Source organism: Plecotus auritus, assembly GCF_963455305.1.
Source record: "Plecotus auritus genome assembly, chromosome: 9".
Lineage (NCBI taxonomy): Eukaryota > Metazoa > Chordata > Mammalia > Chiroptera > Vespertilionidae > Plecotus > Plecotus auritus.
This window is the reverse complement of record NC_137783.1, coordinates 29,014,442-29,032,072: the sequence shown is the minus strand read 5'-3', so window position 1 is coordinate 29,032,072 and position 17,631 is coordinate 29,014,442.

Below are 17,631 nucleotides of genomic sequence, written 5' to 3'. Positions count from 1 at the left end.
GTTGGTTTGAAAAAGCTTTTGAAAGAAATGGAGCTGGACCTTGAAGGATAAGGTTGGATATATATATATATATATGTATATATATGTATATATGTATATATATGTATATATATGTATATATATATATATATAATACTTATTAAATATCAGGCATAGGGGCATAGAGGGGAACAGACCTTGTCTCTGCCCCCAGGAAACTCACATTCTGGTAATGAGCAAGAGTTTTCTGGACAGAGAAGGTGACTCTCTGAGCAAATGAATAGTGGAACTTGGATTACATTATAGTGTAAATCTGAAATACTGTTCAAATAATTACAAAAGCCTTGTCCTAAATCTCTCTTAATTATTCACTAAAATCTTTAAAGAAACAATTTACCTATGATAGCAATTTATATAGAAGAAAAATGTATTCATTCAACAAACACACAATGAGAATCATCTATAAATCCAATACTCTGGTATGTCCTGTAAGGATAATATAATAAGAACATGTGTATTTTTTTCTTAAGGACCTTGTAATGCAGTAGGAAAGTTAAGTCATAACAGTCATGTCCACAAATGCAGTATAAGATAGTAGAGAAGGGACTACTTTGAGGAGAGATAAATTATGTTGAGCAGGATAATACCATAAAAGATTCATAGTGGAGAGGATGTTGGCATTTGAACTGAACCTTACAGGAAAGTTAGACTCTGGACATACTAATCCATAGGCAGGAGGAAGTGTGATAAAGTGCACTCCTGGGATATGAAAAAGAATGACAAAAGACCAGAGAAGAAAAATAAAAAGTTGTCAACACAGAGTAATTTGATTTGATTAGATCAACAATAATCACAGCATCATTTCTTCTGTATAATTTAAAACACTATTGCTTGGGATGATGTTGCAAGCCTATACAATTGAGCAGGTTGATTATGAGATGTTGGTAAAAATCAAGTTCTCAAGTATTAACTTCTGCCTGCCTATGACTAGTATCTCTCAAAATGAATGCGAAATTTGTACCCACATGTTGAGTAAGATGTTCATGAGAATATCAGAGAGCTTGTTTATCAACCTTAATTAACAACTGATGTTCAAAAGACAGTAGTGTAATTCTTATAGTTTAATGGGAACATATTGCTATTGAATGCCAGAGGAAGAAGAACTAATATATGCAAAAGCCTGTAGAAATGAGAAATGTGGACAAAATAATCTCCTGTTTGTTTCATAAAAATGTAAAATAGCGCCCCAGGGATTGTTGGCAAATATTATCCTCTTTGAAAGCTACTACTTAACACAGATTCTGGGAAACCAGAGGCTTCTGGGTAATGTGAATCACAAGGAAAGAATGCCCCGTTTTATGGCTGAAACTTTTTAATGGAATACTGGTTGGTCTTAGTGAAGAAGGTCAGAGGTCATGGCCAGTTTGGAAGAGTTTTCTGCCCTTGCCTGTAGAGGCCCCTTCTAGGGCCCTTCTTCCTTGGCCTGTCTAACTGGAGTGTTTCATATGATCATGTGTCTATGGGAACCACTCATATATTTGAGGACATGGTTCTTTCTTTTTTCTAATATATAGAGTTATATGTGTATGGTTGTTGCTTAACTTAAGACAGAGCTTTATAGGGCTCTATTTATTCTTTAAATGAACATTTATTAAGCACTGGTTGAATACATAATCCCACCTTTGAGGGTCTTGATGTAGAGAGGGTATATATGAGTGAAGATCCACTAAGTGAAACACTCTACATGTTAAACCAAATGGAATATAGGAAATTGGTTACATGATGAGGGAAAAACCAAGATGCCATAGGGGATGGTGAGGCAACCCAGGGAATAATAAGGGCAAGAAATTGCTACTGCCTTAGAACAGAGCTCAGGAATTAGAACTTTGTGGTAGGGGATGGAACCCCGGTGGGGTTGGGCTTCCAGAGGAGTGGGGCCAAGGGACATTGCCAGGAACATCATAGGAAGCTGAAGGGGAGGGGAGAGAGATAACTTGACTCCTACCATTTTCCAGCTTTCGTCTTTCACCGGTGGATAAAGGACTTCTATGAAGCACCAATATTTTTGTTTTTAAATATTGGCCTTAAGATATTTTTATTATTACATCTCAAACAGGTATAACGTTGAGAGGATGGTATAATGAGCTCCTTGGGCACCCAGCACCACACCTTAATAATTTCATTTTTACTAGTTATCTATTGTATATAACAAAATACCCTAAAACATAGCAACTTAATACAATAAACATTTATTATTGTGTATTGTTTTGGTGGGTCATAAACCCAGGAGTGGCTTAGCTGTGTGGATCTGGCTCAGACTGGAACTGTAGTTATCTGAAGGTTTAACTGAAAATCTGCTTCCAAGGTGATTCACTCAAATGCCTGGCAAGTTAGTGCTGGTTGTTGGCAGGAGGTCTTAACTTCTCTTCACGTGGATCTCTCCGTAGCATTGCTCAAGTGTCCTCATGACAAGTAGTTAGTTGGCTTCTCCCAAAGTGAGTGATCTTAGAGACAGCAAGGCAGAGGCTATATTTGTGACCTGTTCTTTGAAGTGAGACACCTTCATTTCCAGTTATTTTGTAGTGGCAAAAGGTTGACCCTGTTGCATGCGGTAGGAAATTACTCAAGAGCATGAATGAATACCAAGAGGTGGGGGTCATTGGAACCAGCTTAGAGGCTGGCTACCATAACACTCATAGCCAATCTTGTTTTGTCTATACTCCCACCCAGCCCCCTGCCTAGATGGCTTTGAAACAAATCCCCAACATTGGGTCATTATATTAATAAATGTTTCAGTGGGTATCTCTAAAAAAGTAAGTACTTGTATCATTTTCACACCTAAAAAATTGACAGTACTTTCTTTTTTAAAAAATTTATATTTATTGATTTGAGAAAGAGAGAGAGAGAGAGAGAGAGAGAGAGACATCAATTTTTATTGTTCCACTTATTTATGCATTCATTGGTTGATTCTTGTATAAGCCCTGACCAGGGATTGAACCTGCAACCTTGATGTATCAGGATGATACTATAGCCAACTGAGCTAGCTGGCCAGGGCCAAAAGTACTTTCTTAGTAGAATCAACTACCCAGTCACCCAGTCAGCATTCAAATTTTCTTATGTACATACATAAATATACATATAAATATATTTATTTATTGTGCAACTTGTTTATTTGAATAATAATCCACCTAAAGTCTATATATTGCAATTAGTTGATATAACTATTAGATCTTAATCTGTGGGTTCACTCTTTAAAAAAAAAAAAAGGATTACATGTCTTTGCTAAAGAAAATAAGTTATTTGGTTTGTGCCACAGTCTGCTTTTTGATGATTGCAGTGTTACTTAACATTTCTCTTTCTTGCCTGTATTTTTTTATAGCGACATCAATATTTAATGAGTCATCAGAGAAAGAGGGCTTATAAATAGATAATTTTGTGGAATAGTCTAGTGTTCTAATTAGTATTTGACCAAAACTAATAATACACTGCCACGGAATGAAATTCTGACATATAAGAATATATTTGAATTCTTATTTTTAAATGTGATTATTTTTACTATTTGGTTATTTAAAAGTTGAGTAGTTAAATTTGAAAACTATGATATCACAGCATAGAAACCACCTTTCTTCCGTGCTCTCTCTTCCCGGGATTCTCCTGTGGTCAAACCTCTGTCCAGCTATGTTGAACTGCTATTCCCTTTCAGTTGAGGTCAGCAGAGAAGCAAGATATTTTGGGGTACCCCAGGTTCTCTAATACTTTCTTCTTTTCTTCATATACTTTATTGTGTTTGCAACAAAGATAATTGATTGTTGTTGATAACAGATTTTGGAGAACCTCCTACTTATGAAACTTGGAGGTGGCAAAGGTGACATTTTCCTTTTAATTTATCCTCAGTAGGCATAGAAGTATTCCCAAATAGGACTTCAAACTGAAAGGCTCATAGCCTAATGCAGTTAAGTAGCTGAACATTAAATATAATTATTCAAAATTATTTCATTTATTTTTGTGAGTGCTAGTATACCAGGAAATGCCACAAAGACTAAAATCCTACTATCTTATCTTTACTACTTTGACCTGTATTATCATTATTTCAAATTTTATGAACATTTTTTTGATTCAAAGGATGTCATAGCCTTGCTAAAGATACTTAGCAAACATATTATATGCTAAGTATGTTTATATCATAAATTACTTATTTAACTATTTGAAAACCTTTATTTTGTTTATGAAAAGGACAGCTTTCACAATTATGGCTAACTACTGCAGCATTTATTCTTGTAGTGATATATATATATATATGTATATATATATATTTATATATATATTAAGTAACTGGTAGAGTTTTTGCATATACAGCACTCAAAATTTTCACTCCAAATTATATCTAGAATGTTTATTGATTGATTGATTGATTGATTGATTTCAGAGAGGAAGAGAGAGGGAGAGATAGAAACATCAATGATGAGAGAGAATCATTGATCGGATGTCCCCTGCACGCCCCCTACACTTGGGATTGAGCCTGCAACCCAGGCATGTGCCTTGACCAGAATTGAACCATGACCTCCTGGTTCATAGGTCAAAGCTTAACTGCTGAGCCACGCTGACAGGGCTAGAATGTTTATGTATATTTGACAGTGAATACTTTGATATTAACAATAAATCTAAACAACTGCCTCTTCTGTATTAGAATGGCATATGATCAGATGCAATGGATACCTGTGCTATCATATGGTTATTGGCATGCATGAGTGCAGGGATGCCAGAAATAACAATGAAATTGGCATTTGGTTATTTGGCCTTTCAAAGCTGAAGCTGCATATCAGCTGAATACTGAGGTGGAAGGACACTGAGAATGTCCAGATAGACAGGAGAACCAGGAAAGAACAATTCCTTCAACAAGTATTTATTTGGAGCTTATTTATTTAGATAAATTTATTATTTATTCTTTACATAAATACTAAATACTAAACAAGTATTTATTTAGAGCTGATCCCTGAGATACATTAGGGAAAAACAGACCCCTGTCTTTATGTGATAGAGTCAAGAAAACAGGATGCTTGAGGATCAACAGTTTGCCTAGGCCCGTGGTCAGCAAACTGCGGCTCGCGAGCCACATGAGGCTCTTTGGCCCCTTGAGTGTGGCTCTTCCACAAAATACCACGGCCTGGGCGAGTCTATTTTGAAGAAGTGGCATTAGAAGACGTTTAAGTTTAAAAAATTTGGCTCTCAAAAGAAATTTCAATCGTTGTACTGTTGATATTTGGCTCTGTTGACTAATGAGTTTGCCGACCACTGGGCTAGGCCAATAAAAATAAGAGCTAAAAAATGTCCCTTGGGGTTGGCAGTTAAAGAGTTAAGCAGGCATCCATGGTGAGAACAGTTCTAGAGGAACTGTTGGGTTGGAGGCCAGATTATACTAGCCAAGTGGTGAATGGGCTGTTGAAGGAGTGGAGACTATTGTGTAGGATGTCTTTAGAAGCTTAGCTGTCAAGGGAAGGAGAAAGGGCTGTAGTTAGAGGAGGGGCTGGGTGGAAGAATGAATTTTTCTTTTAAGCTAAGAAAAGCTTTGAGCATGTTCTGCTGATGGTACAAATGAGTGTCAACATTTGGAAGAATAAGGAGAGTTAGTGAAAGGTCAGTGGTCAGGGCAAGCGAGGAGCCACAGCTGCAGGGAGGCTCCTTAGACTCAATGGAAATGACCAGAGAATGCGCTCTCCCTTCTCACTAAAGGGACACAGTGACACACTTTCAAGAGCCGTGGCGGGAGATGCCCTCCAACTCCTGGATCCTTCTTAGTCTCTCAGGGCTTCCTGCCTAAGCCCTGGGCCTCCTTCCCAACCACTGAAAAGACAACAAGAAGTGGTGGGGCCACCCTCAAGCCTGAAGCCCCATGTGAGAAACTTAGGCCATAGAAATGGGGGAAATGACAGGATTCCTTTCGCTTCGTTCTGGTTTTCAGAAAATCTGGTGTTCTGTACAGGAACTGGGAGTGACAAACTCAGGGTGGAAGGATAAGTTCAGGCAGATTTACTGTTTCCTGAGCTAGTGAGAAAACGGAGACCAAAATTCCCTGTTCAAGCCCCAGGCCCAGATAAGGGAGGGCAACCCTAAGAAGAGACATCTATTTTTTTCTCTCTCTTCTAATTCACACAGATTCCATATGGGCTAGCCACAGCCCTGAGAACACTCAAAAAGATACTTTTACAGAAGCTCTACCAACGGCTCAGGTGAGAGACTGCTTATCTTGCAGATGCTTAATTCCACATTCTCATCCACTTGGAACATATCCAGAACACAGTTCTGTTTATGGAATCTAGTAGGAACTTCTTGACTATTTTCTGAAGTAATATCTCTGAAAACCAAGAAATCATCCACAGATGAGTCACACAAGAGGCAATGTGGATCTTAAAGAAACACATGGGAAAAATCTACGACCTCATTAGAAAACAAAGGAAATAGAATAGAGCAGCCGAGGGGCAACATTTTAAACACATAAAAATGGAATGATTATGCCTTGTGCAGGGACGTTGGTGATGAAACTTACGTTCACAGGACAGCTGGCATCATTTGAGGACAAACCCATCTGGCAAGCAGTATGGCAACATGCATCAAGATGTTCCTCATTTTTATTCCCCATCCAGTTAGCCCATGCTTGGAAATGTATCCCATGGAATTAATTCAGGAAAAAAAAATCCACCCAGATATATGCACGAACTTGTTCATTGCAACGTTACAGGGTCAGAAAAATAATAGGAGCTTGGGTAATAATCTTGCATTAATCTAGCAGTAAAGGAATATGTTTTTGCTACAGGAACATTCTATATAGGAAGCTCTGTGATGATAGGTTGTTTCTAGAGGTCATATGTGCAAAATGTGTCCTACCACTTTATAATCAAATAGCATATGCAGATTAGATAGTGGTTTCTTTTGTATTTATAAGTGATCTTAAGCAAATTTTTTACAAGGAAAATAATGTAGGCATTGCTTAATGCTTAACATAGAGTAGTGAGTGATGGTCCTCAAACTTGGCACAGGCCCTCTGATCTGACCCTTGGAATATTTAAACTGCTGCTGCATTGGGACAGTGGTGGGGTGGTGAGTTCTGCTCTTATTCTTTTCTGTGCCTCTTAGATCCTGGACTCTCAGCTATGGGGGCTGAAAAATTGACTCCCAGTGCTGGTATGAACTCCACCATTTTCAGCAGAATGGGAAAGAGGAGAGTCCATGAAGTCAAGAGGCTTGAATCCCTTGAATGGATATCCTATATAATAAAAGCCCAATATGTAAATTGCCCCCTCAACCAGGAGTTCGACTGGGAGTTCTTTTATCTACCTGCAATTTATTTTGGTATATGGTAGTAATCTAATGGTATAAGGTAGTAATCTAATGAATACCCATTTTTCACAATATCATGACTATTTCTTTTCCCATTGATCTGAAATGTACTTTTATGATATTTTAAATTCTCACATATACATAGCATTTTTGAATATTTTACTTCAGTGAGTCATCTTTGTATCCATCAGCTAATACTAACATATTTTTTCTTAGCCTTTTGGCATTCACCAAGTGACTCCTTACTGTTATTTTAAAAACATATTTTGGCTTCTCTCATTCATTTTCCTTCATATGAAATTTAGAATCAGATCATGGTACAGAAAAATTTCTGTTAGAATTTTGATTAACTTTTTAAAATATTGTGTTTGTTGCCATTAGAAATAGTGTATTTTTTCTTTTAATTTTTGAAATGATTTTACAGATAATTAGAGATAATGTTAAATTTTATGTGTTGATCTTAAACTAGCCTTGTCTACTCTTATATGAGTTCCATAAATTTTAGTTTATTCCCCTGAGTTTTATGCAAACAATTATCTACAAAAAATGATTACATATCTTTTCCTTTTCCATATGTATGTTACTTAAAAATTTTTTTCTTATTTGTTAGCACTGCTAGTAAAATATTTAATAATGAAAGTGATAGCATGTTTTCTGGTCTTTTGATTTAATGGAAATTTTTTTAATATTTCTGCATCAATATGGTGCTTTCTATAGGCTTCTACTACTCTTACAACCTTTGTTAAAGAAATTTCCTCTTATTTCTTTTTTGTTTTTTTTTCTTTTTAAATTGAAATGTGTTTTGATATTTATGAAATGCTTTTATAAGTATACTAAAATGCTTATTTTCCCTTGATCTGTTATTGTAGTGAATTTCATAAATATAGTCTACACTCTTTGTATCAGTTCATAAGTGAAATTTTTATGAACTATTAATCACATATTGATTGATCTAAGGCTCTATTTGCAGTTTGTGTTTATTCAATCTGAGTTGAGCTTCTTGTATTCTTTTCTACTCCGTGCAGTTTTTTTCTCTTGTGTATGTTTCTATTTTCAAAGCATTAGACATGATTTCTAGTCATTAATGAGATTTCCCTCTATTTTCCAATGCTCGTTGGATTTATCCTTCTTAAGTTTTTAAAAAATTGGCAATTTTCCTTAATGCCAAAGTCATCTGTGTTCAGTCTATCATCTTGATCGAATTCCAATATAGTTGCTGCTGTGCAGAGGAAAAAAAATCGAATGCCTAATTTTGTAACTTTCTGCTGTATTAAGTTCTCTTTTCCAGACTAACAGTTTTTTTATGAATTGTTTCAAGCTTTTTAGGTAAACAATAAAATTATATGCAAACAAGAATTTTATCTCCTTATCAAAAACTACATCTTACTTTTCTTTTCATTGTCTTATTTCATTGACTAGAAATTATAGGTTACTCCAAATGCTTATCATGAGAGAGAGTGTCTTTATCTTATTTCTGACGTTAATACGACTCAATTTTTCACCATGCATATTATATTTGCTGTTTGTTTCATATAGATCTTCTTTATCTTGTTTGGGTTTTATATCATTATTTCCTTTATTTCTAGGTTATTACGCTATTTAAAAAAATTAAGTATCTATATTGAATTTTAATCAAATTCCTTTGGCTTTATTCAGAAGGTCAATGTTTTCCCTTTGACTTAATGAAATAGATCCATTTCCTGGTTGAGAGAGATTACTGCCATTCTTTCCTCCTCGGTTTTCAGTCATGGCAGAGCAGGACGATCACCAGGACCCTGACAAGTGTTAGGATGTCTCCTTTCAGTGAAGATGCAGAATGGATGGACTGAAGTGTGTTTTCTAGGTTTTTTTTTTTCCCCCAGTGATGGCAATACATTTTCATCACTCTCCCAAAACCTAACCCATCCCCAAAGAGAACAAGAGAACAAGGGCCCGCAGAGTCAGCTTCCTGGCCAGGTACATGCTGTAGCCTTTGAACAAGATGAAGCCAACAGGATAGGATTTATGAACCTGGCTTTTTACCAACAAAATAACCAAGAGCAGACATCACAGCTTTACTCCTTGCCAGTTCAACATGCCAAAAGGGCATGCAGGGGCTGAGTTCACTAAGATTCTCTCCAGTGTGGCTTTTGTTTCCCCCTTCCCATTTTGCTTGTATTTTTTGTTGTTGTTTTGTTATTGTTGTTGTTGTTTGAGTAAGGGATTTAATTCTGAGATGATTTAATTCATATTTGGCAATTTTCCTTAATGCCAAACTCTTAGAACTAAATCTCTGGATTTCTAATAGCTATGGGCAAATGTTTTTCTTGTGAACCCTGTTCAGCAAATGTGCCCAATTATCTCCTATGCTTACAAATATTTCCACAAGGTACATCCTGGACCTTCTTAACTAATACAAAGCTAATGAATTGTGTGTGAGGGAAATTTTTTAAAAAGTATTCCACAGAATCATGGGAAGTGAGCCACCTTTCCATGTGAGTGTGATTGCAAAGACCTTTCTTTGTGTTTCACTACAGGGTAAGAGGGCAGGCTAAGTATTTTAAGGCCCTAGTGATGAGCCTGCAGGCTAGATTCCCAAACTGTGAAAGAGTATTCAAAGTGTTCTCACTACCCAAAAACATGTTCAATGATGGGTGGTCTAGGAGACTCTAAGATGAGCCCTAGGCTGCAGCACCTTTATAACTGAGCCAGTGAAGGGTCTTATATCCTGCTCTAACCTCTGCTACCTCCACAAAGAAGCTTTGCACAGGAAGTGGTCACAGCTATTATGTTATTTGTCCTCATCACCATTGCCCCATCACACATATACTTAACAGGCTGGGTGGGTACCTAACTAAGGCTGATCAGTGACCTTGCTCCAAGTGTCTTTGGAAGAGTCACATTGCCCTCTCAGTAAGGCAGAATTGGGGTCCTGAGAGACTGAGCCAGTTAGGGAATGGACACGAAGATCACAGGTTAAGTTGAGAAAAAAGAGGTCTTAAGAAGCCAAGTACAAGTTAAAATGATGGAGAAAAGACTTTGAAGAAACAGAGGCAATGAATGGCAAAAAGAGGAGAAACGAACAGGTGTCTAAGGAAAGCAGATAAACGCTAAGAAACAAAGTGACCTTGGTTCCTGAGAGTTCCCTAGCTCCAGTTCTCACAAGGCACCGGGATGTACTGTAAGTTCCTGTTCTTGGTTTTTTGTGAGATCCTGATGTATTCTCACTATGCCCACCACCCTTTATATGTATTAGCATGAGCGTTCTTGCAATCAAAGGATCTGGCCCAAAATACTGACCGTGTGGGAAGCCTACTTTTAGGTTGACAGTGGAATCAAATTTTCCTGCCTCATAGAAAATCTGTAGCATGGGAGAAAGAATTTTTTGGTGCAGGCCGGGAATGTCCAGAGCTTGAGGATTTAAGGTTTTCATGCAGGTCTGAGATCCCATCACACTCCAACCCACTATGCCTGGTGATCTTCCATCCCCTCAAGGAGGGCTCATCTAAGGCTTTCAAGTCATGAGGGAGTACTTGCAAATGATGCTGGGTGGACTGTTTACCACCTTCACCACTTAACACCTCCAGAACTGTTCCTGGTGACAATGCTACTCTATTCTTTGGTAAACAAAAAATCAAAAGAACAAAAGGTGAAAATTAATTGTAGGGTGTGAGCATATTAGCAAATATTTCTAGTTTCAGCTTAGTGGAGAAAGAGAAGACTTGAAAGTGATAGAAGTCCAAGTCAGGAATTCCTCTGGGGCCTGCAGTCACCCTTCCAGGCCCACTGCCCAGAGCAACATTGCTTGAAGCAGGAACTGGAGGGTGGATAGGATTTGGATATGCAGACCTGAGAGGAATGGCATTCCTTGTGGAGAAAATGGCATGCCCGAAGGTGTGGACAGGGTCAAGTACGCTATGTATACAGAAACCTAAGGACAACTCAACTTGGCTGAGGTGCCAAGGATACAGGAAAGTAAACTGAGACTGAATCCTGCAATGCCCCCTACGCAGGCAAAGTGAGCATCGAAGTTTCATGAACAAGAGAGTGATTCATCAGCTGCACTTACGAATAGCAACTCAGAAGCAATGTGTTGTGAAGATTGGAGTAAGGAGAAAGCGACAGTCAGGAGACATGGTGAAAGCTAATAAGAGAATAGTGTCATTTAAAAAAAAGATGAACAATCGCCCAGCTGGCATGGCTCAGTGGTTGAGCTTTGACCTATGAACCAGGAGGTCACGGTTCTATTCCCGGTCAGGGCATATGCCTGGTTTGCGGGGCTTGCTCCCCAATGTGCGGCATGCAGGAGGCAGCCAATCAATGATTCTCTCTAATCATTGGTGTTTCTATCTCTCTCTCCCTCTTCCTTCCTCTCTGAAACAATAAAAATATATTAAAAACAAAACAAAAAGATGAAAAAGAAGGAAGCAAATGAGAAAGAAATTACAGATGAATGGCTCAGATGGGCATGAAAAGAAGCAGTCTGGGTTCCTCTTGGATGCTGCTTGCTTGTGTTTTTGAAGGATGGTGAGCCTTTTAGGAAAGTGGGGAATGCTAGAGGAGGGGGAGGGGATGGAGAAGAGGAAGAAATAATGGGGGAGGGGAGGCCATTCTTGAATCACTCTAAGTAGCTTCAAAGCCTCAACTGATGCATTAATACACCCTGTCTCAGTTAGGGTAAGACTCAGAAAGATACACTTATGTCATGGCTAAATTAGACTGAACGTTTCATGTCTGCACTGCGGGAAGTATATGGGTCTATGTCTGCAACATATATGTCACTAAATTCTTCAATGTGTTTGTAATTTGTTGAAAAAAGTAAAAAAAAAAAAAAAACACACCCAACACAAAACACCAAAACTCTAGTCTTCCTTCCCACCTCCACCACAAGAGAATTAAGCTATAGTATGGTCTATAGCCTTGGATTTTTATTTTATTGTGATAATTTTCAAATCACCTAAAAGTTTTCTGCATATTACCAATTTATGACTCCAAATTAGAAAAATCTAAGGCCTTGTGTCTTAGCACATTACACTTCTGATAATACCTTCTTTCCACAATGACATTTGAAGGATCTCTGGAGGTGACCAAAGGGACAGTAATATTGAGTGAATTTAGAGTTTTAATTACAGTTTTATTTCATTGCAAGTGGGTACCGTGAAAAAAAAAAAGCCATCAACAAAGGAAATAATTGTTTTAAAGAATCACATCTGCACTGCATTCTCTTTTGAAAATTTCTCATTAAAAATGTGTTTCTTTAAAAGTAACTCGAAGCAGCTGATGAAATACAAGAGCATGGAAAGTTTCAAATCCCAGTGCACATTTAGATTCATCAAGGGTCATTTGCCAGAGACTTGACTCAATGGCAAGAGAGCTTTTCACCATTTCTCACATCCTTTAACTAGGTTTCAGACTTAAGTCCTGATGCCTGCAGTTTTATTTCCAAAGCTGGGTATTTTCCACTTAAACACTTCCTTTTCATAATACTTCTATTGTCTCTGGAGTATTATTAGTGTTTGATTTTCCCATTTAATAGTGGCTCTGACTGTTGTGTTTCTTTATTTTAAGAGAGCAGGCAAGGAAAGATGAAGCTAGAGACAGCGCTCCTAAGAAGGAGACAGTCCTGAAAACCATTTCGGGATGTGTGAGCCATCATCAAAGTGTGGGAGAAATGGCAGTTATTGAGACTATTCCCAAACATCCCTTAGCTTTTCTGAAACTACAGGCCTGCCTGAGGGACCACCGGGACAAATCTTACAAAAGAATGAGACCAGCGAAAAATGGGGCCATCTCCTTGAAGCTGCTGCTGCTGATGAAAGGGAAGGAAATACATGGGCAGAAGAGAGGTCAAAACTCAGATTCAGGCTGATGCTCACTAGAAGAGGGAAAGGCTCATCATTGAATTGAATGAGCACCTATGATGCATGGGGATATTGCCAAACCCTGAGGAAATTCCCTCCTTCCTTGCCCCCTTCCCTCCGCCCCCCCGCACCTCACATCCCCATCTCAAGGCTTTTCTAGTCTATTGAGGAGACAAAGCAAATATCCCCATCTCCTTGGGCAGGTTTTCCTGGAGGATCTCTCTCTAAATGGGGTCTCTCTTGTTCTTTCCCATTAGAGAACATCATGGTTTCTTTTTTTCCTCTTCTTGCTTTCAGAACATTTTCTACATATGTAATTGTACATTTTTTTGCTTGTTTACCGATTTCTTTCTATTCCCTCCCTTCCCTACTCAGCTGTATGAACAATACGCACAGGGGCCACACTTGTTTTGTTATTGCTGGATATCCAGTAGTTAACTTGGTACCTGGCACAGAGAAGGTGCTCGATAAATGATTCTTGAGTGAGTGAATGAATGAATGCATGAATGAAAAATTGACAAGATGGCCTGGGGAAAGTCTCCAAGGCTAGTGGAATGCATTGCACACACAGCTAGAAAGAGCTTGTCAAAGCAATGCTTGACAAGGAGGAGCCACTTTATTGACCCAGAATTGACTCCAAACTGCAGGTGGGCGTGTGTCCTGTCCCTGTGGCAGTCTCTTAACGGAGGACCTCGGGGGAACAATGAAGGAATCAATGAAGATGACTGACATGCTATTAAAAAAAGAGCTACATGTATTTTATTCTGCATTCACTTTAGCATTATATATTCAGCGGGTGGAATTGTGATGATGGCGACCACTTCCTTCTCCCTGAGGAAGTGCTGAGAAACATGTCCAGGGTGGCTCATGCAGATTCCTCTCCTCTGGGCTTCTGCTGACTTCCTTCTGAGGCTGACACTGGTCCTTAACACACACTGCCTGCTCGGGAATCAGTCACTTCCCTGTTTCAGGGACTTTATTACTATTTGCATGTTATTCTCAGTCTCTGAAAATGTGACTACTCAAATTTCACTTTAAAAATATGGCCTGGCCCTGACCGGTTTGGCTCAGTGGATAGAGCGTCAGCCTGCAGACTGAAGGGTCCCAGGTTCGATTCCGGTCAAGGGCATGTACCTTGGTTGCGGGCACATCCCCAGTGGGGGGTGTGCAGGAGGCAGCTGATCGATGTTTCTCTCTCATCGATGTTTCTAACTCTCTCTCCCTCTCCCTTTCTCTCTGTAAAAAAATCAATAAAAAATATTTAAAAAAAATATGGCCTGTATCAGTTGATATTTATAGAAGTCTTACTTCCCTCTACTATCCGTTGCAAAAACCCTCCTGTCTACTAGAATTCTATCTCTGCGTTCTTGGCCTCAGCGATAATAAGGACAATACATACAATAATAACACAGCCACTATTTATTTAGTACTTACAGTGTGGCAGACATTGTGCTGACTCGTTTAAGTCACTCATTTAATCTTTGCCATGGGTGAGGAAGCTCAGGCATACAGAAGGTATTAAATAAAGTGGGATAACTACTGTAATATGCAAAGCCTTATTTTTTGCTCATGTCACTCTCCAGGTATTTAGTGGTCAAGGGTGTTTGCTTCACACAGTTGCTCAGGGATTCAGGCTCCTTCCATATGGAGGTGCTACCATCCTCTAGTGCAGGGGTGGGGAACGTCCGGCCTGTGGGCCGCATAAGACCCTCAAAATCATTTGGTCTGGCCCTGCCAAGGCATTGGGGTGAGTTAATTAAATGTTTGACCAAATACAGCAGGCTAATTTTTAAGTTGATAATTTTGTATGGCCCACGAATGAGATTATAAATATCCAAATGGACCTTGGGAGAAAAAAGGTTCCCCACCCCTGCTGTAGTGTGTCAGAATCCTCCCTTAGGCCCTCTGAATCTGGAGGCAGCTGATAAGAGAGAGTGGTAGACCCCCTCTGCTCCAATTCCATGGGCCAGAAATCAATGACATGACCCCATCTGAATGCAAAGGGGCTGGAGAATATGGTCTTGTTATAGACCCAGGAAGAAGAGAAAATGGTTTTAGTGAGTATCTAGCTAGTTTCTGCCACACGGCAGTTAAGTGACTTATGAAACAATAAATAAGTGCAGATCTGGGACTCAAACCCATGTCAGTTGGACTCCAATGCCAAGCTGTTAACCACGTGTCTCTATTTTACTCCCTTCACCCATCAGTTTTTTTGTTTGTTTGTTTGTTTTATTATATGGCCCTACAACCACGCCATGAAGGAAAGGTTATAATCTACTCTTTCTTAAGAAGGCTCAACCACCTGACTAAGGGGTAGGTGGAAAATCAGGTATTCAAAGGGGCAGAAAAATGGATGCTGTGTCATTTCTTCTGTGAAGGCCTAAATCCCCCTCTTTATGTCAGCAGCTGAACCGATTCCTGCCAGGTATCACGAGGCCAATTAGATTAAGGGCCTGAGACCCTACCCTGTAGCCAGCCTGCTTAGGCACTTAGCTGGATGCCCTAAAATTCAAGTGTAGTCTTGCATTGCTGCATGGGGAGGGCCTCAGACCTGTGTGACGGGCATAACTTTATTAAGCTCATGTGTGCAACATATGCACTTTAAAATGTTTCTTTAACCCGAATGACCATACTGCAGTAATTCTAACACATGCCTTCTCATATGTTAACATGTCTAAAATCAGGGTTCTACAATGGATGGCATCTTTGAATGGCTATTGGCCAGGTGACAGTGCTGATAGAGTTGGTGTTGCCTGTGCACGTTCAAACTTGGTCACAGGTATTTATATTATTGTCCCTTTAGTTGAATTGTATACATTGTCAGTTTAGTTGCTGTTTGAAATGCTTTCAGAAAGATCATCCTGAGTTTCAGTGTTGAAATGAAACAAAAAGTTAACACAAAGGGGATGTAAATATGATATTAGTGAAGCAACTATATATTTTTGAGATATGACTGCGAAGTAACTACCTCATATAGGGTATTAGGAGTTGATTACTACAAGTATATGAAACTGGTAAATTTTTTTACTTAATTATGTAAAAAAGCATTGCCTGCTGGCATATGCGAAGGAAGAATGCACCCATTAGAATGGGTGGCAATATATTGGATGAAAACCTGGAGCCAATAGTCGGGCACTTGTAAGAAATGCTTCATCATCAGTACAGATGACAATACTGTGCAGAAAAATATGAACATTGATTCAAAAGAGTTAGACTCTGAAAAGTGAAGATAATTTCAGGAATTTCTTAACTTTCTGTATATACACAAGACTGATATGTAATAAATCTAGAAGAGCTTCTTCAGCAAGTATAAAATAAAAATTGTAAGTGATGAGAAAGCATTGTTTTATAGATTAATTGGCATCTCTCTTTCTTAGTGGTAATACAAATTAACGATGCATTTTGCAATCAATGGCTTCTTAGTATCAATGAAATAGCTACTTTTCTCATTTGAGCTCCCATTCCTTTGGGTATTAGAAATTGTTTCAGTCAGGTCAGTAACCCCACCTCCCTCCATCCCCATGATTACATTGCATTTCCTGGGGTTTACCTGCGGCCACCATTTAGACTGGGGACAATGCATTTGTTGAACTTTATTCCCTGTCTGTGCTGGCAGCCACTGAGGTGTCCACTCCTTCGGATCCACGTCATCAGGCCACACAGATCATTGCTGTGCCCCTTTCCCCCTCACCTCAGGGCTCTTGCTAGGTAGCTCAGGTGGTTAGAGCATTGTCCCAATATGCCAAGGTTTTGGGTTCAATCCCTGGTCAGGGCACATACAAGAATCAATCAATGAATGCACAAACAAGTGGAACAACAAATTAATGTTTCTTTCGCTCAAATCAATAAATAAAAATTGAAAGAAAAAAAAGAGTGCTTGGGGTGTACCTCCTTAGATATAGATGCTCTTTGAGGCTGGTAAGGCCCTGGGCCACTCAGTGGGCTCTCTGGAGTAAAGGCTACTCTGCTCCCACACATCCTGCTAGGTGGCTGGGTAATGGTAGAATTCACTCCTCCTGAGCTATTCTTAGGCATGTAGGAATCTAGCCCTATTCTGTATCACTTTGGAATGGGGAAACCCAGCGGCTGCTTTGAGCTGCTTGCATCTACAATGCATCTTGCAGCCTCCCTGACTCTCTACCTGGAAAAAGGGCACATTTACCTTCAAGTGTGTGTGGGGCTTGTGGCTTTCCCTCCCCATTCTTGCACAGCCAGGGAAGATGGCCCAGCTGCAGGACCCACTGGAGGGGACCCAGCAGCATCCAACCTCTCCTAGATTCCTCTCCAACTCTCCCCTTCATCCTAGTCTGGGCGATGCTTTCTCAGCTTGAGAGCCAGCAAGCCTCTCTCTTCATGCCCCAAATTCTACCAGCTTCTCAGAGGCTTCGGCTTCTAAAACTGAGGCCAAGAATAGACGCGTGGTTTTTCCTACCTGCCAAACTATTCAGCTGCTGACTGAACAGTAGAAAGCTTTGGT